Source organism: Bombus pascuorum, chromosome 11, assembly GCF_905332965.1.
Source record: "Bombus pascuorum chromosome 11, iyBomPasc1.1, whole genome shotgun sequence".
Taxonomy (NCBI): domain Eukaryota; kingdom Metazoa; phylum Arthropoda; class Insecta; order Hymenoptera; family Apidae; genus Bombus; species Bombus pascuorum.
In genome coordinates, this window is record NC_083498.1 from 10,102,671 (window position 1) to 10,126,299 (window position 23,629).

Genomic DNA, 23,629 nt, shown 5'->3' on the forward strand with positions numbered 1-23,629 from the left:
GGCCATCCCCTGCGCCTCTTATTCACCGGTTGATTCTCGATACGGAACGGATAAGCGCCGCTTTCTCCAAATTATTTACGTCCGTTTACGTGACTCGACTTCGATACACTATCGCGATGATGCATTTAAGCTTACTGCGTATTTATGTCTCTATCTCGCTTTAGATTCAGCCAAGGATGAGAATTTTAATACGTTTCAAGAAAATTATTATCGTACGATTGAAACGAGAAATCATACGACGATTCTCTATTACAGCGACTACAAGAACTGCCGTGAAAAAGAATTTATAACGATAAGAAAATTTAATTTGGTGGAAAATGACCCAAATAACGCGGCAGGGTTTGAGACAATCTTCTCATATTTCAGCGTAATTTCTTGGGTTTCATAAATGGATAAATGAAAGAATTTTTTTCTACGGATAAAAAGTATCTGTAACCTGTTTTACATTTTAACAGGGTAGTTAGCATGCGAAGTGTCGTACTCAGTCTGACAGGATAAAATATACTGCATCTATAGAGAGAATCGTCCCATTCGTTGCAAAAGAAAAGATAAACGTCATAAGAGTGGAGTGCGATAGTGCGTGAAACATAGTCGCGATATATTTCTCGTTGCTCTTTAAAGGGTCGGGATTCTTTAACGTCCTTGATAACAGAATTTGCAGCAGGTTCTCGGTTTATTGACCATTTGAGCGTTTCGTGCGTTTACCTTCCAGTCAGCCTATCTAGAACGATGGTTCGTTAAATAAAGAACCAGGGCTATCGTGTACGTGTGATGCGATGAAAAATCTAGTAGTATGGGACGGTCATTGGTCAGACAAGAAATACTCTGCTCCCTCCTGCGATTCTCTCTCTTTCTTTATACAAAGAAGATGAAACTATTCTACGGAATCAATCTCTGGAAGATCTCTAAATGACCACGGTGAGTTGATAAAACCTTTTTCAGTCGTCGATGAAAAATTTAATTCGATGAAAAATTCAACAGAGCGAGTCGATGGTCGAACGATTTGAAGTAAAATGGTAAGGAAGCCACGGTTGAAGGATGGCCAGCACTGATTACCAGCAAACTAGCTCCTAATGATGAAGAATGGATCGAGCTAATCCCCGAGGCCAGACCGTGTACCATGAAACAGATAAGGCATAAAATAGTGGCCGTGGACGTAGCCGCTTTGTACTCGAGAGGCGAACGTCTCTTGCCGGTGAAACGGCCCAGGCCGCCTTCCTTTTCCTTCTTTCACCACTAAAAATAAAGCTGGCCGGATAATGTGGGACACTGTTTCCCTTCGAACAATGCCTCAGCGTACCATTCAACGCGCACCAGTTTTTTTCGATGTCTCTCTTTCACCAGAAGGCCTGCTTCTTGAACCTCGTATAATAAGCGATCTCTCCCTCTCTGGTTGCTTCTTTCAGCTCCCTGTCAGATCAGAGCCGATACGCTCCCCTCTCGAGTACCTTAATCGCGCGCTATCCCACGTTCGAGATCGTCCTAAGTATCCAGCGGAATCGTCCGGATTACACGGATCATCGCGTCGAATCGCCGATCATTTCTTGCCTCTGATTCACGCCGATAACAATCAACGGCCATGTTTCGATCTATTCGTCGCGTCGGTTCCATCGTGAAATTCCATTCTACCTTTGACACGATACCCTGTACGACGAACCAATCAAACGGGTGAAAAAAATTGCCACGACGATCGATCGCTTCGGCTCGCGGTCATTCATTCCCGCGATGTAGGAATTTCACAGGCGACTGGCCACTGAAATTAATAAACTTTATCTAGTACGCGTAACGAGACCGACACAAATATTTAATCGGTCTACCGATACTTATTGACTTTCCGGGCTGGGTGGAGCGTGACGAACCATCGAAAAATATATCGAAAAAAAAAAAGAAAAATATATACAGGCGCGAATATCCACTGAATTATGAGATAGTCGTACCTCGATACACTTCGTTTCAGATATCACGAAATATTCAGATGCTGTGGTTGCTATGGCACAAAGCAACAGTAAGTCGGTAATAGTCTGAATTTTTCCTTCTTCTTCCCGTAGGTCATCTTTTATCGACGTTTATACATCGTCATTGATCGATCAGTATTTTTATGGAAGTATCGCGTTCCTTGATCGATATGTTTTTGATGGTTCACTGGAAGAGGAAGAACGTTATCTCGCCATTAAATTATGCCTGATACGTACAGGTATGTAGTCAATGAACATAATTTGCAACGTAACCATAATTACTGATCATGTGCGGCTCAGGTGTCCGACAGTCTGACAGTCCGGATTTATTGTAGCTCCTCTCTAATTGCTGCTAAATTATTCTCAGGCTATTATATGTACAATGCTATTAAACTGATTAAATGCTCGACAATGGTGAACGTTTAAGACGTATACTACTAGCGTTATTATACATTTTCCTATTCGATATTTGGAATGTGGTTCTCTGATAATATAGACGAAGATAATGACGATGTACGATCTCAAAAGTTAATCTTCCATAAATTTCGAATAAGATTAATTATTGCGTAAATCCGTGTATCTTCCACGGATACTCGTTGTTACAATATGTGCTTTCCACGGGTAAATTGTTATCTCGAACAGAAGTTGAGTGAGAAGTTGAGAGTGGTATTTGGCCAGGTTTTAAGGAAATCATCAGTTTGAGATTGGAATTAGAACGATCCAACACCTCGTTAAACCCTAAAACTACTCGAATAGCGAAACTTCATGGAACTTTGCCTTCCGGAGCTGCGGCAACTTCATCGAACGTCGCAATTTATTAGATATCCGAACGTTATCGAGACTCCGAGTATTAATGTCTGTAAATCGAGCTTCGTCGTTGCTTCTTAATGAAATTTTGGCCAAATTCTTGATCACGATCCAAGGAAAATTCCCAAATTATATCATATCTTGTCTTCCAAGAATTATAAATTATCATTCGATGAGAGTGAAACCAGTCGTTGACTGGAGACCTAGTTCTTTTAACTGCGACCTCTGGTATCTACGATCCATTCGTCCAGAGAAATGACAAGCAAATTAAACGACGTAAAATGAAACGGAGCGACGAGTAATTTAATCTAGTAGTTATATTGGTGAGAAAAGAAGTAATAGAAACGAAGGGAATAAATATTTCCGAGGATCCTGAACCGTAACCTTTTCGCTATTCCTATGTCCGAGTTACGCATCGCATGCAGCCTAATGATATCAATTAACCGCGTTGAACGATGAAGTAGCTCTAACATTTGCCAAGTGGTCGCATTTATGTATATGTACGCGATCTATCGAGAGTACGCATATCAGTTGTGTGTTTGTCGGATGCAGGGTGCTTTGGTCGCAACCAAGCATCGATCATCTCACGAACCGCGCTGTGATCCTGTCAGCTGACAATCCACTCGATTGTTGCTCCGCCGACTTAATGAAACTAATTAGTCACATTCGTGCCGGCAGAGGCACGAACGTTCGATCATCGTACAATGCTGCTTGTATCGAGCCTCGAAGGTGCTCTCGATAACGTAGCTCTCTGCGGATGTCCGATTGCGAACACTCGGAATAACGCGTCGTTAACGTGTCTAGAAGGATAATGGCGCCATGGGGAGGAGTTTCTGTACCTGATTGCTCGGCCGTTACCTCTGCCCCTAAAGGAAATTCAACGTATGAGAGCTCGATGCGTATAATACCACTTCAAACCTATTTGCATATAGACTGGTCGAAGTAGAATGAGTTTTATAGGCGACGGTAGATGGTTATGGAGATCCTTGCCAAAGTGGAAATTCTATGATTTTTCAGGTGCCTGTAGAGGAATGTGGATATAAGAGTGTGGAAACTTGTCGTATAAGAATAATAAATTAAAAGCAATTATAAAAAAGAAAGAGCGAAAAGTATTCAATTTGAATGAAATATTCGACAAATGTCTGAAATACTTATAACTGTCGATATCACTATAGAGTATAGAGGAATTGATTCGTAGTTCAATGTCTTCGGACGTTTAATACATTCGCTCTACAAAATAGAGATTAAATGCAAAACGTTTGAGTACGTCGATATATCGCCGAGTGTTGGAGTGTGGTTCGTGAAGGATATTGACATTTTTTAACCTGCGGACCATATAGGTGTAAAAGGAAAGGAACAAAAAGAGGAACGGTCAGTTACAGAGCGTCGATCGATTTATTGCATCGTTTTACCAGTTATTTCAGTTATTTTTCGTATCTTCGCTTCTATTCAAAGTTATCTTAATTTCCAATATTTTACAATATAATTCGTCTTTCGAAATTACGTATTTTTATTTCTTCTAACTTTTATTTTTGTCTTAATGTTATAGAATAGGACGATACCGTCGTAAGACAGAATTGCTCATTAATAAATTCAATTTAAATGCAAGATGAATTCAACAGAGTACGGAAACTTATTTTTCTTGTCGATGCCAAGCGTTAACGAAATATCTTCGAACTTCGAATACATTTAGTTCAGAATTTAAAAGAGTACGTAGTTCAATAACCTCGTTATCTCGAAACCGGTGACTCCTTTCCGTCTCAGGCGCTGGTTATATACGACGAGTCAATGAAATTAATTACAGTCGACGCCTGCGCCACCTAAACCGAATCTCGTAGTCGCTTATTTACTCTTGCGAGTGATGCTCGACATTCGACTGCGTCGTACGGTTAGGCCGATATAGCGGCCGCGTTATTTGCGAACTCGACAATTAGCGAGGCATTGGAGAGGCCGCCAGAAGGAGGGTTAATGAAATTAATCGGTCACGTAGCACAGGCCACGACAAAAGATCGCCGGCTGCTTCGTTAGCGACCCTGGATGTAATTATCGGCTCTTGTATTCATCTTGATGAGACGTACCGATCAACGAGGATATTGTGAAACGAAGGTGATAATCAAAGCAAAGCCATTCTTAAAGCTACAGGAAAAACAACAACGACGGTATCGTTGTTACTTATCGAGAGTAGAACAAATTCCGAATGTTGGTCGTTTTATTGTTCGCGTTGTCTCGCAAGACGAAGTGTCTCGAAGAGTAATTAAGTCGACGAGTCTGGCTCTGAAACGAGAACCTTTCAGGCGTTTCCCTGATGACCGGCAATTGAATTGATTAAGTGTCTACAAAGCTCGAGATCTCTTCCGGCGTCAAGGATTTATATCCCTTGACGTAGCTCTGCTTGTTATCTTATTTTCTCTTACATCGGTGTCATTCTGTTTATCGCGGCACAGTTTCATCATTCCCTCGCCAATCTCATCGAACGGAGTAATTTCTAGGAAGACCAACAAACATCTCGCGGACAAATTGGATTTGCGTGCTCGCGATGAGCGATTCAGACACCCGAGACGTCCGAATGTCTGCTGAGGAACAGCTAAGAACCAAAATCACCCAGGACTTCTTTTCCATTCTCATTAGTGTTCGGGTACACTTTCCAGTTCTCGCCCACCGACACCTCCATTTCCTTCTCTAAAATCCTTTCTCCTCGATTCCCACGTTTCTAAGAAGAAATCGTCCTCGAAATCTCTTCGAAGTGGATCGGACTAAACGCATTAATTCCAAGAAATTCAATCCGTATTAAACCATTCATCCTTCGAGTTCTTCCTGATTACGATGATAAATGAAAGAGTAACCGTTCGGCAGAGGGTCGTTCTTTCTTCCCGGTGAGCCTACGCTGCGGTTCATCAGTCTCGTCGAACCAGGCCACCAGGACTTAACGGGTTAGCAACAAACGGCTCGTCGTTAAAAACCCTCTTCACCGTTGATCGTCGCCAGGCCAACTAATGAAACCCGTCGATCACGTTCGGTGACACGTGCACGAAGGTCACGACCACCTTTTCCATCGAGCCACACAGATAGTCGCTTTCTCTGTTGCCTCACAGCGAGGCACCAGGACGCTCGTGGACGAGAGAGCAGCGCCTGTGTGTTCGCAGATAAGGCAGAAACACTGGAATTGTATATATCGATCCTCGGTTTCGATAAGATACGAGAACCCTACAGCCTTGGGCTCGGGTTCACGAGCTGCTGCTCACGGGAACAATTTTGGCCGGGACGAAGGAGTGCGACAGCAAGGAATAAAAGGGATAGGAATAGAGAGAGAGAGAGAGAGGGGGGTGGTTTTGTTCTCTTCCCTTTACGGCATCGATCGTTCGGAACCGTCCTTTGCCCACGAAGAGTAGGAACCTGGTAATGAAGGAAACCGTTCCTTCCTCGCCTCTACTAACGCGGATCAAAAGTTTCACCGATGCATGAACCACGCTCGTCGTTCGTGGTTCTCGACGAATAGCTACAGTTGCTCACGAAAGTGTCCGAACACGTACAGCAACTTTCAGGAATCTATGTCACGTGTCTTGTACGAGAGATTTTAAAATTTCATTAGTACAGTATAACGAGACGCGACTGTTTGATTATATTATTGATCGTATTAGTCAAATTTGAAACGGAATTTGATACACTAGATACATTACTAACATTGTAACGAAATCTAACTATCGTGATTACATCGGACAAATTTGAAATTTGAAATTAGAAATTTCGTCTCCAATTTAACCAATATAGCCACGGTGATTGAATGTCATTATAGTCTAATGATACGTTATAACGATATTTGAAATTTGTTGTCAGATTCCACCAGTATGTAATTTCGAAATGTTTTACAGAATAAAGTTTCTTTATATGCACAAAAGTTCTCTATGACAAATCATCTTTACACCTTTTACCGTAAATGAATTACCAACATTCAAACTGTATAATTTCCTCTTTATTTCACCTTCTCTCACAGCCTCTTGTTTCGTGAATATCATTCCATGGTGTAGAAAAGAACAAGAAAAGAGACCCCTACTTTTGCACGAAGAATAGGACGGTTTTCCATTTTAATTTCTTCGCGGAAGAAATCTCGTTTTCGAAAACTTATTTCACAATTTCGTCGTCTTTCCGTTCCAGGGACGCCGGGTCGTGCATACAGCGGGAAAGTATTGCGTTCACGTTTCTTCCTTCTCAACACGTGTAGCCGAAACTTTCAGACGTCATTGTATCTTTTCCATCTTCCCTCATCCCTATTCCCTGCTTGTCTCCCGCCACCCTTTTGTCGCTTCGTCTTTCTGTCATCTATCCATCCACCAACCCCGAACCGAATTCATCTCGCGGATTCATCTCGCAAACTTTCAACCTTCGTCGCCCGACCCCTTCCTCGAATCGCGAAATTTTCTTTTCCTGCGACACCTGCAACTATTTTTCTACCGAGGAACTTTCGCAGGCTGAGAGATTCGAATCTCGAGAAACCTCGCGGTTCTTACTGTTTCCTCGTGTCTTATAGGGAACGATAGAGAAATTTCGAGTCACCTACGATTTATCAGAGGTTCGCGTAGTGAGCAATGAAATTGTAAACAAGACCCAGCGTCTTATCGCTGGGATTGACTCGACTATGCAAATTAATAGGAGAAATTGCGTTTAGAACAGTCATCGACTTCTCGAGGGTAATTTATACAGATTGTTCCTTTTGTTACGATGAATTCAGGCACATTGACGTGAGAAAATATTGAGTAATAAAATTTAGAAGAAGTCGGTAGTCAACTGACGGGAAAGTCTAATACTAACTTTGAAAATATGTTGAATTTATCGTTGGCTTAAAGGCACCAACCGGCCAGTCGTTCAACGCAAGAGGTTATGCCTTTTAGAGGGAATTCTTTCTGTTCTGCGGAATGGAAGAAAAGGAAAAAGTTGGTTCAATTTAATCGTAACAAGGCTCTGGTCGGGAACTCGATTTAGCCGGAAGCGGAGTCGTTTAGGAAGAATGCGGGACAAGTAAAGAGACGGAGGATCGACTTACATCGTTGCTATAAAATACATTTCATCCACGGCGGGCTCGGTATAGCGTCTACTACAGCAAAGATCAAAGGTCAAATCGATTTGACGAATTTGTGACGTAAACGAAGCGAAGGGCTGCTGACGCACGCTCCCAGCATCGGAGGTTGCAGTTTTTTGAAATTGCACATACGTACATTAAACCAGCGCCACTTCGCTCGAGCAGCCAGAGCTTCGAAACACCAAAGAACTAATCACTCAACAACTTTCCCCCCACTACTACCAATCGCAATACTATCGACCGACCTAAATCGAATAACCCAATCCAACTCCTAAAATAAAATCCACTTTTTCCATCTCGTGACACGAAAGACGAATTCGTCTCGCGGCTCCTGACACGCTTAACGCGCATCACAAAAGACACCGTAATCCATTCGGGAGCTTCAAGCTTGCCATTACCTAAATTTCCAGGAAAATCGAAGCTTGGCCAGTGAGGCGAGATGAGACTCGATTGTCTGGTCCAAGGTGCGCGGATTGGACGACTTTCTCCGATAGTTCGAACAGTACCGGTACCAGGAAATCGCCTCAGGAGTGGAAAGGAAACCACCGAGAGGATACCATTGGAGGAGCGAGCAGGAGGTGACGAGACCGAAATCGGCGACGGTGGAACCATGAAGCTGGCGCGTGACTCTTGAACCGTGCGTGAAAGCTACGAGATAAGGTTAGTTCTGCTGGTTCACGATTCGACACCTCTATCGGAAAATATTCTTAGCACGTAACAGCTGAAGACCATAGTTGGCCAGTTTATGGCTGTTTCGCGCCGCGGAAAACCCCGCAAGCTTTTCATTTGTTCGCTGACGTCCGCGGGAACGCTGTATCGTCGAGTGACTCGAGAATTGGGCGCCTTATTGATTTTGTTATTGAGATTGGCGAGACAGGCGGATATTTTGCGACGTGTATTTTTCATACATTTATTATGTGTGTTTATATGGTGCAAATTTGTTTCAGCGCGAAATCGCGTTTTTGTTATTGAGAGAGTAGGAATAATTAAAACGATTAAAATGCAATTCAAAAGTGAATATTCGAGTAGTCTATACACAGGCTCCACTTGACAAAAAATCGGTTCGTTGATTTTATTTGTAGAGATTAATTTTACATTTTACATTTTCATTCTGCATTTTATACGGCGCACAGTTGTTAGGAATTATCGTAGTTCACGGAGTTAAGCTTGTCACATGATTTTTGAGGATTTATACTTTGTGGAATTTACTGAAAGAGGAGGAAGTTCTCGGTTTTAATGTTTAAAGTGATTCGCAGAGATTGAAATTTTTGTTACAAAAAGAAGATCAAGCGAATTGATCCGGCGAGATCAGACGTTTTATATTTATGTTACTATCTAAAACAAATCTCATTATTGGCTTTATTTACTGGATATTTTCTACCCATATGTATATATATTACGTATTTTATATAATATGAATTTGTTTCAACAATAAACCCTCGAATATTCTATTTACACGGATTAAATTAAAAACGAAATTTACTACAACTATCGTAGAATCTGCTGCAGTTGCAAACAAAATTTTATTCGACAAGCGTGACAAAGTCGACTATAGAATGTTATTCGCTAACGGAATACCGCGCGATCCTGCGTCTCACTAGCGCATATCGTTTTCATTTCGCGACAGGCGGAAAGCGGCACGGCGTCGGCCGGTTGGAAAGCTGCAATTTCGTCGCAGCGCCTCAAGAAAAAGAGACGAGAGAGGAAAACGAACAAGATACGAGTCTGAGCCGCGCTTATGGCACGTCTGCGGCGAGCCAAGATTGCGTTTTCCGGCTGTGAAAATTTCCAGAAACCCACAACAAAACCCCGACACCCTGTGAAAGAGGATCAGCTTGAAAGGTTTAACTAATATTAAATTATAATTTACCGCTGCAACCAGATATATTAACTATTATTTCGTAACGTCGATTTTATCCTATTTGCATATTACACGGTATTAATTACTGTTGCAAATATGGTAGTTATGGTACCGTGCAATCGTACTAACCGATATGTATTATTTTGCTCTACGAACACCAGCATTGCAAGTTTGCTCGGTAAATGTACAACTTCGAGGTCATTCATTTTGCACCGAGTTCCTAACTCCTGTCTTTTGGCTTTTTGTAAGCGGTTAGTATAGGTCGCGTAGGTGATGTGTCAAGATTAATATCGCAGGATTTTAGACCAACATATGGCAAACGTGTTTTCTGCCATCTCGTTTAAAGGCCAACTTTTCTGGAGCTATCCAATTTTAGTCGTTGAAATGGTCTTGGTGGATTAAGAGTACGTCGGAACACGGTGGAGTAATCTCGCGTTACTTCAGGACCGATTCCCTGCAAATTTAACTCTTAACTCTCGTCTTAGAGACGTGTACAGCGTATAATAAAGTTTTTACTACTATATTAGTACTATACTTAGTACATTTAATATTAGTAGTGTAGGTACACGTATAATCAGGAACATCGAAAAAGAAAGTAGACAGAATATTACGAAATTGTAAATATTAAATTCAATGTTAAAAGTTGATAGCGGAGATAACTTAGGGGACATCGTTCTAAGACAGTATTATCCAGATTTTCCGATATCTTTCACCGTCCCGAAGATAATTCACGAGAAATAAAATTCTGCATTGTTTCATCCCCTAAATTCGTTTTATAGCATCAACGAAAAATGGCTTTCTGTTACAAATCACTTACCAGCGACATTTGCGCACAAATTTTCATAACTTTCGAATCTTCAGGTTCTCTAACTTGTCAGTTTGTCGAGTATAAGAGTTACACCTTTCGCTCTCAATGCCTCATTCTTGGAATTTTGATAGAGGCAGGGTAGTAATTCCAACTTTCCTCCAGATTTTGGACTCTTCCTCACTCGCTCGAAAGATTCGCAAACTGTTGAAAAAGACTAGTCGGTGAAGGGAGCGCTGTACATCTTTTTACGAGCGACAGCGACGAGAAACATGGCGCCAATTAAGGGAGACAAAAATTTATTCTTCCGCCGGGCGAGCTCCTTAATGAGTTCCTTTCGAAGGAAGGGCGAATAAGGCCGATTCGAGCCGCTTTAATCGCGGTCGAATTACCGTTATCCCGCGGTTCTCGTTGTTAATCGTAGTTTCATGCGACGGTATTTCGCGCCGCTTAACGCGGTTATAATTCGTCGGGTCGAAATTAGTCCGTGGAGCGCGAGCCGTAGAAATTCGCGGGCGATTTGTCTGCGTTAACGCGGCCAAGCGTCCTATCTCGATTTATCCTCGTGTCCGATGGAATTTTGCGGACCATCTCGTTTACTCGCCAGCCCCGTTCTTTTTCTGCCCGCGAATCGCCGAATTATTTTCGATCCGACCTCTCCACGTCACCCCGTATTTCCAGTTCTTTTCGTTTTTCCTCTAACTAGAGAACGGCGCTGTGAAATATTCCTGTATCAAGATGAGCAAGACAGGGCTTTATTCCTTCATTTGAATAAGGTGCGTGTAAACGAGGCAAGCTATATTTTTACGTGTATATTCTTTAAGGACGCTGTTCTTCGTTGTAGTTGTTATGGACGGAGGAAAATCTGCGCGACGATAAAGAGGAATATTGCTTCATCTCGACACAAGTACGTAAACCGAGATTCTCGAGCACGCTGTATTTTTCTTCCATGTTCTTAATCTCGTATCAGAGTGATAAATAATTTGCACGAATCTCTGGGTAATTTCCTTGTAAGAATCGAGTAGAAATGTAACCGCGACTGCAATGCAAGGAAACCGTTAACCAAAATTTCCATCGATAGACGTCGCTTTATTTCCATTAAATATTCGAATAGAGGAAATCGAAGAGAAGCTTGTCTTATTATACGCAATGATATCGAAGATGGAAGTTTTTTCCAGTCTAAAGTTCCAAACGAGGTAACAACTCTTAAAAGTTTTGAGCTTCTAACGAGTTTATTTCGTTTTCAAATCATCGTTCGCGCGGATCAATTTTAACCGATTTCACTCGCCTACGAGGTCTGTCCGGAACACGTTGTACGAACAATTATTATATTATACAATCTATAGAATATTATACGCAACATGCTGCTCCAATCGATCGACCGAAATAAACCATCGACCTGGGGCGATCATTACACGGGGACCAACTTGTCCAAATAATTTCCATTCAAATCAATGAATAATTAACGTAGAAGCTTCGAAATGGCACGACGAGAGAGCTTACAGCTTGGTCGCGACATATTTTCCCCGATCGACGAAACACCGCCCGCGGTAAACGTTACACGGCGACGAAGGGGTGAAGAGAAGGGGTACAGATAGCCAAAAGATTGCTCGACATAGCGGGCCAGAGCTTTCGATCTGCTCTTCATATTTTTGCTAAGTATTTCCCGAAGAAAATACTATGCCTGAGTTCCCCATGGAGAACACACCTCTGCTGGAACTTGGGCAGAAGCACGAAACAAAGGAGACGTTTTCGAGGAAGAGCGAGTAGAGCTAAGAGAAGAAGGATATTCTTCGAGAGGGATCTAGAGATTCGCCTAAGTGCCGCCTCGTTCCGCGATCAAATGGCGCGTCGCGATCATTCGTCTTCGATGTAACAGGCTGTCACTGGAAATTCAGCGTGCTCCACGGAATCGATAGAACACCCACACGTGTATCTTCATCTTCGCGAAGTGCTTTCTGAATTTAAATTTTCTTATTTATTGCTCGATAACGTAATGAATGATAAAAGGTTAGGCAACGTGGGAGTGACGTTACGATAAGCCAAGTTATTACTTTATTCAATCATTTGACAGTGAAATTGATTAGGTATAGAGAATATATGATTTCAGTTATTTTTAGAGGAAATGTTAATAATTTTAATAATTTTAATTAATATTAATAGTTGCGTTGGATACAAAGATATTTGAAATATGAAATTTGTAGTAATATATTTCACGGTTTGCCTCAGTTTCTTTCAGACTACCCTTTTCAGACTAAGTAATTAATGCTGGAACCACTGACCTTTAATATGTACATAAATATATTAGAAATTAGAATCAGAGCAACGCGAGTAAAATACGTAAGCGTTTCTGTTCCGGTAAAAGTAAACATTTATATTACCAAGAACGCACGTGCGTGCTTTTTCTCGCTACAGAAATAAAATACCCGATATCGTCACTTCGTACCTTCAATATTTATTTGTTTAATTCGGTAGAAATATCAATTTGTACCGTATGTTCCCAGATATACAACACGTAAACAGTTGCATTTAAAATAATAGAACGAAAGTATATATCTCCACGTAATTACATTTCTATTTGAATAAAAGTCAACATTAATTTCTCTGAAAGCACCTTCACGTTTTCAGTAATTAAAAAAAAAAAAAAAAAGAACGCGTGCACATACGCATAGAAATCCTAAAAAAAAAGCAATATTTCGGTGGGTTCCGTGTAAATAAAAAATATGCATCGCAATGCCTATACTATTTAAAGATCCCGTTTCCATGAACCTCTATCTACGTGTTTCTAAACAAAGAACCATTTTTTTTAGGGAACCTATAACGTTACGGTCTACTGGAAATTCAGTGTTTGAACAAGCCTCTCATTTTAGGTTGAAACTGAATTGAAAGGGGAACGTTTACAAACAGAAATTTACACGGAAGTCCGTTTTCGACGGAGTCCGCAGAATTTTAGCGAAACGTTTCCAATGTTCGTTAACGTGGATGCGGAGACGGACGTTTCGCGCGATTTCGTTTCAGTTTCGTTTCAGTTTCGTTTCTCGTAACCGTTTCAAGACTCGTGTTGAGCTCGTCCCTCGAGACGAGACTACCGGTTTGTACGAAGATGCAACGAATTTCGTCGGGTAAATAAATGCAGAATGAACGACCCGGTGGGGCTAATGAGGAAAGTTGCGAGAGCCGACAGGTATCTAAGAATATTTCGAGGAAATTAAACTCACCGGAGTTCCTTCGCGCCAGCCCTTCCAAGGACCGACTTTAATTCTAATAAGTACATCGAAGAACCAATTAGTAGCAGAATAATTAATTAAGACGATGCTCTTCGCTAGTAACTGTATCAAGTTCAATACTTATCAACTCGAATCAAACCCAATACCCGACCTTTTTGTTTCACAAGGTTCGAATACTACTCGCAAGGTATTATGGTTTATTCATATTACTTGCCTGGTATTCGATCTTCAGAGACTGGTTTCGAACTTTAGAACAAGTACTTCCAACTTTTGAAAATCTACTTACAGCTACTTGGATATTTTATCGAATAGTATTCCCGTATAGATAGCTATCGAATTACAAAAGTCAGAAAGATATTACCATTTCATAGGATCCTAACAAGTTTAGAGGAATTATTATATGGAATCGTAGACGATAAACGGATTCGATAATGACGACGAAGGAGTTCTATAAATTTCATTTCAACGATTGCGCTTATAACGATTTGAGAATTACGCCAACTGTCTATCTATGCGCAGCTCAAACGCGGAAAACGCTTGAATATTTAAAAGCGATCGGTCACCTGTATATATATATTAATGCTGAACCGATCGTTGTTGATCAGCAGTCAATCGGTAGGTATCGAAGCGTTTATCGTTATTGTTGACTGTTGTATGCGTTATAATATATAAATAATTGTCCTTGTCAATCAGACTAATTGCTGTTAAGGTTCGTTACGAAACAACGACGGAGGGAAATGCTTCGCGACTCTCGTAAGCACCTCTATAAGCAACAAAACGATCCTACTAAAATTCTTTTGTCAAAGAATTTATATATTCGACCTTATTGCACGAAATAGTGCTCTACTTTTGGTTTAATATCTTGAAAAAAGACTGCAGATTTAAAAGAACACGCGACGCTGCTATAAAAACGACAGTGGTTTCTTCGTCTAAAATTCCGAAGAGAAAGGCAAAGTAACTCGAAACATTCGTTCACCAAGTTCTGAAATACCAGCGGAAAGGAGTCGGGGCAAACGATACCTCTGGCCGTGTTTCATTGCGAGGTGGTTCGGTCGAGTCAAAAGTCTGCGGGTCGAAAATCGGCTGAGAACAAGCAGCACTTGGCACGGGCCGATGCAAATGAGACGCCGAAATAGGGAAAAAGCGAGTTGGGAAGAGAAACGAGCAAACGAGGAGTGCAAGCTTATAAGTTATTCCAGCGAAGCGAGACGCGCTCTTGTGGAATCGTGATGCCGCGAACGACGTCGTCATCCTCGTCGTCGTCGTTGTCGCGGTCGCTTTTCACCCTTCCGGTGAAGGAGATCGTGCGTCGCGTCACTCCACGCAAGATATTTGGCGGTGAAAATCGCTCGTCGTGAGATTTTCAGCCGACAACTGAGTCGTCGCAGCCACTGCGCGATATGAAGGGGGGTTACTGGCTAAAAGCGTATAAATTATGGAAATCCGCGTCAGACCAGGAATTCGATATGAAGATCGGGAATTCATGGAACGAAACGCGTCTCGATAATGTTCACGAGTAATTTCTCGTTCCGGGAACGAGCCTCGTTTTTCCTCGTTCAACTTCGTCCTCGTCGAGATGATCGCCGAGTAGGGGATGATTCGGGCGCGCGGAATTGCATTTAGAGTGCTTGCTCTTGGTCGATTCTTTCGCAGCAGGAAAAACTTTCTCTTTATAGCGCATTGAGATCGACGATGTTTCGTTTATAAATAAACTGGAAATATAAAATGCAATTTCTTCGTACGGGGCTTCGTTACCAGGGAACTTTATTTTAAATATTCATCGAGTATATTTGTGTATTCATTATGTTTGGAGTCAAAGAATTTTCGTTCTGAATTAGTATTTTCGTTTATGATTGTATTTATTGTATCGGGTAAATCAAAACGCGCGATGAAACAAGATATTCATGATAAATCTGGTGATAATAGAGATCGTTGAAGATGCTGTTTATTCTGTTGAAATACACAATTCTGCTGCTCGTATTGAGGAAAATTTCCAGCGTGTTCTGGTGATTTATTTCATTGGAAGCTAGAGCGGACTGTTTTAAATATCGGAATTAATTTTATTTGACTCTGTGACTAAAAATCAAAGGATATTAGTTCAGACGCAAAATATTTAAAGGTAATTTTCTCAAAAATAAAAGCCAGTGTCGAAATATTTTATTCCATACTTTTCACATATTTCTCATATAAAATTATTTCTTTCTCTGGCTGTTACAAGACACTTTATATTTAAAAATGACACAGGTAACGATATTGCTCCTGGCGCTCTGCAACAGTACAACATGGAATTCTCCTACGCTCTCTAATCTTGTCTTGTACCATTGAAACTCCGGATTATGCTACTCTACATCACACTCCATACATATGTATAAGATGAAAGATACACATATCCTCTCCATTTGATGCAAAGAAATCCTCCCTTACGAAAATTTAAATAAACTTCCTACCATTTTCAGTAACATTTCCCTCTCATCGTCCATCAAATCGTTCGATATTCATTCTCAAGCTCTTCAACTCTTATCTACATATCGAATTCCAAACCGCGAGCACCATAAATGTTGATCCGCGGATCGTGCTCGAACGGAACCGGATGCCGCGCGTTTGACACGTTCTAATAAAGCGCACCACGTCGATAGACGATTCATGTACGAGTTGTTACGTGCGTATTCGTGCGGAATTGCCGGCGAATCGTTTCGTTCCAATGGAGAATGCGATCCCCGACATCGTCATCCTCGGCCGGTTTCGCAATTCTTTCGTTTCTCACGATAGCTATCGTGCCGAATGAACCCTGACGCTGTAACGAAGACCGTTATTGTTATTGCCTATCTTGGCGATTTCACATTCCGTACGGTGTTAATCTAATGGCTTTATCCTCCTTTCTTTTATTTCTTTTACTGCTTTTGTAGGTAAGACGAATCGTGTCTTTTTGGTGATTTATTAGATCCAGCTTAAAATAGAGAATCGTCGGGAATGTTTCGTTCGAAGAAATAAAAATATGAGAATTTTCGTAGATAATTCTATGACGCTCGCTTTCAAAGACAAGAAGCTATTTTCGAATGGATATTTTAATATTTAGACGCGAGATCGTTTTGGACGATACTCTAATATTACTTCACTGTGTATTTATTTATAAACTCTTTCGTATAACTCTCAAATTTCGACTATAGCTATTTCTATATAGTTGCATAATTATATATAGAAACTTGTATATTGTATACTTATCGTAATTTCAGCCTGTAGAGGACAATGGAATGAACTTGGTTTACAGAAACTGCCTACTGTCGTTCATCTCTCCACATCGCAATTATACCGCACTCTGCTTGTCGGACCAACTTAAGATCAAGTTACCTGCTTTAGTCATCTTTAGTTGTTTCTAGCTACCTTGTATTTATACAGAAGTATTTATACAGAATTGTTACGGTCCGCGCGAAATTGCATTAACATTCTACGAAGCCTTTTACTAGATTCGAAAATAAATCGTGATGCAATTTTGATCGCACTCAACTCTACCGGTTTGATTATAAACCTTTTCCCCGCTCGACGATCGATTCTAATATTTCCACTGACTCACGGTTTATCTTTAGTTTGCCTGGTAATATTTTCGTCGCTTGTAATCCGGCAGAATCAAGAACAAAGAAGGAAGCGGAGAAAAGATATGCTTCTAAATTTTGAAAACGTTTTCGCTTTCGATTCGCCGATCGGTATCGATCGTCCCGCCCCACGGGGATGCTCTGCTCGTTCCTCCACTTATATTTAGCCGGCCGCTTTAATATTTCGCGCGGAACTTTCTCAATTTTCGTCCAGGCCGACGTATTTCCATCGCGGAAACTCGGCCCGCGTTTAATCAAGTCCCGGGCCCGCGAAAGATCGGGATCCATTTTAAAATGGGCGGTGACGAGTGGTGCGAGCACGACGGAAGGGTGAAAAGGAATTTCTGTCGTCGCTTTGTTCACCGTATCGATCCCCTTTTACCCGTCCTCAAGTAAACTAACGCCAGCCCGTAAAATTCGTGGCTCGAAACGTCGCACAGTGCGCTATGTGAACGAGGATTCGGAACAAAGATCAGAAATGCGTATAACGTGCAGTTTTCTTGAAACTCGATACCACACAATCCGACGTGAGTAAAAGTCTGTCAAATCTTTGTTAGTATTTTCTCTGCTTCCTGGCTTGCTTGAAATATCATAAATATTTATTTCTTTGCCTAACCGCGTTGTAACACGGTGACGTTAAAGTAAATAACGCCGACGCTGCGAACAATCTTTCCATTTTCTCGTAAGTGCCATGTGGAAATTACTTGTACTCCGTTCCGTCTTGTCAGATATCGTGCTGATATTCGGTAAAGAACAGAATCTTCTTGTAACTTTTAAAATTTTCCTGGGATAAGCGTCGTGAGAAATCCATTTTTCAACCAAGTTGCGATAATTAATGGATTTCACAAAAATAAAAATAATAAAATACAAAACATCCAGTGTAGCAGTTTGCAAGAGAAAAATTATATAGAAATATAATACAATACCTTGATGCTAGAATCAAGATTGCGTGCTTTGAATCGTTTTCTTAAATTGCTCTTTAAAGAAAGAAAGAAATTTTTTAATTGGGCAATTAAAATTATACACGTGTTTGCTCAAACTCATTTAATGTTTAACAATGTTTAATGTTTAACAAAGAAGAATGTAGAATAAATGAACGAACTAATGTTTAACTCAGTAGATTTTGGTGTACAAACGATTTTCACAATTCTTCCATCGATTTTTTGGAGAATTATCGTGTACATTACTTACTTGCAGACTGACGTTATCATCGATAACAAGATCAAAATCGAACAACGATTGTTTCGATTTTTGTCCACTACTTGTCGCACTATGTGTCATCGTACGGTTCGAATTGCGATAGAAAATGATTCACTTTGATCGGTGTTGCATCCCTCACGAGCAACTGTTTAACGTTTCTCTGGAGTTATAGTCGCACGTGCGTGCACGTGATTGGAATGGCTTGCAAATTGCATCGTGCTGACAGCAAGCGTTTCCTCGACGCGGATGGCTTCATTTACTCTTTCCCGGTCGTTGCACAGAGAATGCCTTCAAAGTAAACATTTGTGTCAGCTTTTTGCAAGCTCTATATGTATATGAACATGATCGATCATTTCGACGCTGGAAATATTTACATAGATTTTTTCGACGATGGAAAATTTTGGAATGGAGTCCATATAGAATATTGAAATTTTTTGATCCGTGTATTTAAACAAGGCTATGATAGAGAAAAGGTTGGGACAGAGATAGTCACGATCCAAATGTTTCAATCGAATTACGCGTGTCGTTAACCTACGCTGTTTATTCTCAATTGTTTTCTATACAGAGTGATTCTAATAACTGGGACGTACTATAACTTTATCCTATAACTTTCTAAGTAAAGTTCACGGAGAATGTATTCGCTTCGCTATTTTCTTTTCGTCGGAAGATTCTTATGTTTTTAGTAGTCTGTGTTCTTATTGTTTCCTCTGTGTCACACGAGTGCACGTATGCACGGTGACAGGCAAAAGATGGCAAAGACGATCCAGGCATCTTGCTCGGAGGTTCGCCGTTTTGACGTTGAACTTCAAAGTTCGAGGTGGTTCGCGAAATCTTTGTCTACGCGAAAGCTTCCAGATTAAGACGTTTAAGAAGTTTACCCGCGTAATCAAAACGACTTCTCGACTGAGATTGCACTCTGTCTAACAACGCTCGAGAACCCTTCGCGTTTAAGAAGCCTGCAAGTATCGACGAGTCAATCCTGTAGATACTTGTAGCAAAAATCAACGACGATGTCGAAAAATACGTAACTGGCTTTTTCGTTTTCTTTCGTTCTCCATCAACCGATCTATTTCCATTCTTTAGAATAATCTTCCATATTTTCTGTCGAGGTTATTAGATGTATAAATAGAGGAACGCGTGGATAAATCGTAAAGTAGAAAATATATTTTAATACAGAAGTGTAAGTACAAGTAGAAATATAATTTGAGCTGGTTCCGATCCGCACGCTAACAGCGTCACCCTATGACTGAAAGCCCCAAAGCCATCGTCGCCTGTCTACTGTTTATGGTCTGCCCTCGTCCCAGTCTATCGTCTATACGCTGTCGATGGTTTCGGTGCTTGAGAAAACTAAAAAGATCAGATGTAGAGTTTTCTTAGAAGTGGTGACCGCTTCAACATTTTCGATACAATCATAAGTACTATTAATTCTACCGTATACATCAAAATCTCGGAGAGCGGAGATGTACATATGTTTGGAAAAATTACACTACACCTATTTCTGTTAAGGAGAAGATTCGATTGAACGAATTTGTCCTAGCAGATGAAAGAATACTTCGTGCATCAAAGAATTAATAGCGTTCTAACATATCAAAATTGTAACTTCTACGAACGTTCGTGATCAAACGCTAACGCATCAGGACTCCCCTATGCCGTTCCTGATCTCTGAACAAGGCCATTGAACGAACGTCCCGACTGTCATTAGACGTCATTACGTAACGTAGACAATATCGAGGGACGATTAATTCGCGGCCACCCTCTTGGGAGCTATTTTGGGGCCGGCTCTTGAAATTATTATAATTCAAAGGAAGGTGGTCCCGTGTGTATCAGCGCAGGAGAAGCCGGTCTAAACGTTATAACGTAAATCCTGACGGTGATCCCAGCCTGGCTTAGGCCATTCTCGATATGATAATTAGCATTAAACGTACACGACCCTGGCGAGTATTTGTCCTGGTTAACAACACGTTCGTTTAACGCTATTCTCCTCGTTTTCTCGCAATGGATATTATTGTTCACCGTCGACGAAAGAGCGCGTTTCCTCTCCACAGTTTCTACCCGAGAGCCCGTGGGCTATGCTTCTGTCGCGTCACGATAAATACCGTAGTCACAAGAACCACGAACGCGAACTTTGCGTAATTTCGCTGGTCTCTCTGCAAAAATATCAGTTTGCTCGCCGCAAGTGAGAGAGAAAATAGCACACAATTGTCTTGGTAATTAACTGGCACGAGGTGCTGGTAAATTCGTCAGAAAATTGGGTCGTTGAAAAGTTTACTTCGAAAAGAGCCACTTTTTGGGACGATGCACGGTCTAGAAAGCGTTATCCGACGAGGTAAGAATGGCGTTAAGAGGAACGACAGAGAGAAATCGCCCGGAGAATCCAAGTATCGCGATCATTTAAATCCTCAATTACTCAGCGGTCTACTAGAAAGAACAGTCTCAATTTTTCTGTCCGGCACTGGAGGAAATTCTTCCTGAAAGCGAAGCTGCCTCGTTACTCAACATCTTAAGCCGCGGTCGCGACATAAATAATAATCCGTACAAATAACGGTGTCCGCGCGATCGTGAAAACCGGGCGACTCGAATGGATGGATGGAGTCGGCTCGAAGAAAATGCACGGCTGCAGCCGGTAATTCCGCGTGGAGCTGGTCGTTCGCGCACCAAGAAAGCCGGGGAATTACGGCTTATCCGAGCCTCGTTGGAAGCTCGTTGAGCGAAAAAGAAAAAGATACGGCGCTTAGATGTGCAACCGCTGCGCTGGGAAAGCAAGGGGATGCAGTGGCCACGAGGCAGGAAAAAACGGACCAAAGATGGTCCGGCGGAACAAAGAGCTGCAACCAAGCCACCTGTAACGAACCTCAAAGGGCAAACACCTTGCTTGGAAACTCTGGTTATACCACTTCGATTTTCGTACCATCAAAATTGGATATAAACTCGAAGGAGCTTTGAGAAGTACCACGGCTAACAAACCACCGTCTTTTTACTTTACTTTTTGTTCGATTTTACTTATTTACGAATGAGAAGTTTCATTTTACCACGAAAAAATATGCTAAAGAATAGAAAATACCGTAACGCGAAACTCTAAAAGCACCTAAAGGTAATTTCACTTTACGAAGACGATATGCAAATAATAATCGTAACGAATAGTACGAATAAACACGATGAGCATTGACTCTTTGACTAATTACCATTTTTACCATACCAGCTCTTCAACGCTTCTTCAACATTTTTTATCGACTCCTTCCGTTTTATGTTTGTTGATTTTTGTTCCTTCTATCTATTCTTTGGTTGTTTTGGTTTTCTTTGGTTTCTTATTTGGTTTGCTACTTTGGGAGTGGAGAAGGTCCCTTTACGAGGACACAGTAAATACCCGGGCCGGAAATGGAGTCACGATGCGAAGGATCGCACAGTGTCTGCCTACGGTCGCCTTTAATTATGTTTCGGATGCGAGTAATTACGGGACAATACCCGCAACCGTAATTAAATTTCATTAATCCATGACCGGCGAAGCGTCTTCTTTCCGAGTTACGTTTATCTCCAGATTGTGTGAATATTCCGCGAACCCAGATTTTTCACTTGAGAGCAACGGCGAAGAAGATGTCGTAGCTGTCCTCGGCAGATTGTTAACATTGTTTGACCTTAATCCTGTGAAACTGGCGGTTCTAATAATTTGGTTATAGATCACGTTACATCTGAGACTTCGATCTGTACTCCAATGGCAATTTTTGTATAAAAAGTACACGAACATACATGTTTTATTTTCTTAAAATGTTTACAAAAATCCTTTATTAATAAAACATATATAATCCGTAACTATGAATGTGATAAATATATTCTCTTACGACAAATTGAGAGATACATCCATCGTGGAAGAAATATAAAACATGCACAGATAAATAAACTAATACAATAATTAAATAAATGGACATTAATTATAAAAAGTAGTCGGAATTCTTTGTTTACAGAAATAATCATAAGCGATATTAATTATGTTCGATATATAGAAATGTTTCACGTTCGACGAAATATCCAAAAATACACGTGATATACGTTTATGTCCAGTCCGATTCGAAAATATATACGCATTAATAAATCACGCAAAGCTACTCTTTGTTTGCGAACTGTACAATGTGATTGTTCAAAAATGTTTTTAAAAAGAATTTGCAGCTGTCTAACGGATCAGCCGTCATCTGCGTGGAATTAATTAAAATTTACTGCAGTTATTATCATAGCCGAGTTAATTGCTTGAAAGTTAATGCCCTTTTCTGTTAGATAATTTATGAATTTTTCCATACATAGCATAAATTAAAAGCACGATTCATCTGTCCCTCTTTTCTCCTTCCTGTATTTCCTCCCTTCGTTGTCCCTTGCTTTCACCCTTCTCTTTCTCCCTTTCGTCTGCTTTTCAAAAACATCAGCAAAACGTAACATCAAATTTGCTATTCTCTTAAAGTTCACACAAGGAAAGGAATTGTAACAGAGGAGAAAGGTAAAAAATTGAGCAACAGGAAAGCGGCATTTAGCCGCGCAGGAAGAAGTCGCGCCGAGCAAAGTGGAAAATATAATTGCACCGTCACCGGTCGGACGATTAATAGCCCGAATGACGCGCTTTGCATGCAGCCTCCGCCGACACAGACGCCGCGCCGGTTCAATTGTTTTTCACGCGTGCACCCGATTACTGTCCTCCAGAGTAAAAACGCGACGCGAACGTGTCGCCGATACCGCGTCCCGGAAACTGAAATTCGAGGCCGCCGCGTTATTTACCCACCCACGTATCGCCAGTGGAACAAACGTAGATTTTACGCGGCGCACGTTCGCAGTTTCGCGTCTCCTGTACGTCATGTTTTCACAATTTGTTCCTTATCCTGCTCGATACTCGCTGCTTCTTCATTTCCAGAGGAGATATTTCTTTGAGAACAAATTATTTCAGAAAATTTTTACTTCTAATATAATCGCATTTTGCAGATTGAATTTTGAGGTTTTTCTATGACCTGTCAAATATTTTACGCAACTTATGCAACAAATTACAAAATAGACTTTCACGTTGATCATATGAATTAATATTAATTTTTCTTTCTTTTATCGCAGTTCCTCACATTTTCTATCCATTCATCGG

At 41.0% G+C, this 23,629-nt stretch overlaps 1 protein-coding gene and 1 long non-coding RNA gene across 2 annotated transcripts in view; one reads left to right on the top strand and one right to left on the bottom strand.

The window, feature by feature from the left end:
• The window catches only part of LOC132911862 (uncharacterized), a 102,672-nt gene extending 89,865 nt beyond the window's left edge, over nucleotides 1-12,807 (top strand). Inside the window, exons 3-4 of the long non-coding RNA XR_009659093.1 lie at nucleotides 8,247-8,509; nucleotides 12,204-12,807. This is a non-coding gene — a long non-coding RNA (uncharacterized LOC132911862). The remainder of the gene's footprint in view (nucleotides 1-8,246; nucleotides 8,510-12,203) is intronic.
• LOC132911839 (alpha-2B adrenergic receptor) overlaps nucleotides 1-23,629 on the bottom strand; it is a 131,072-nt gene that overhangs the window by 82,265 nt on the left and 25,178 nt on the right. The window lies entirely within an intron of this gene.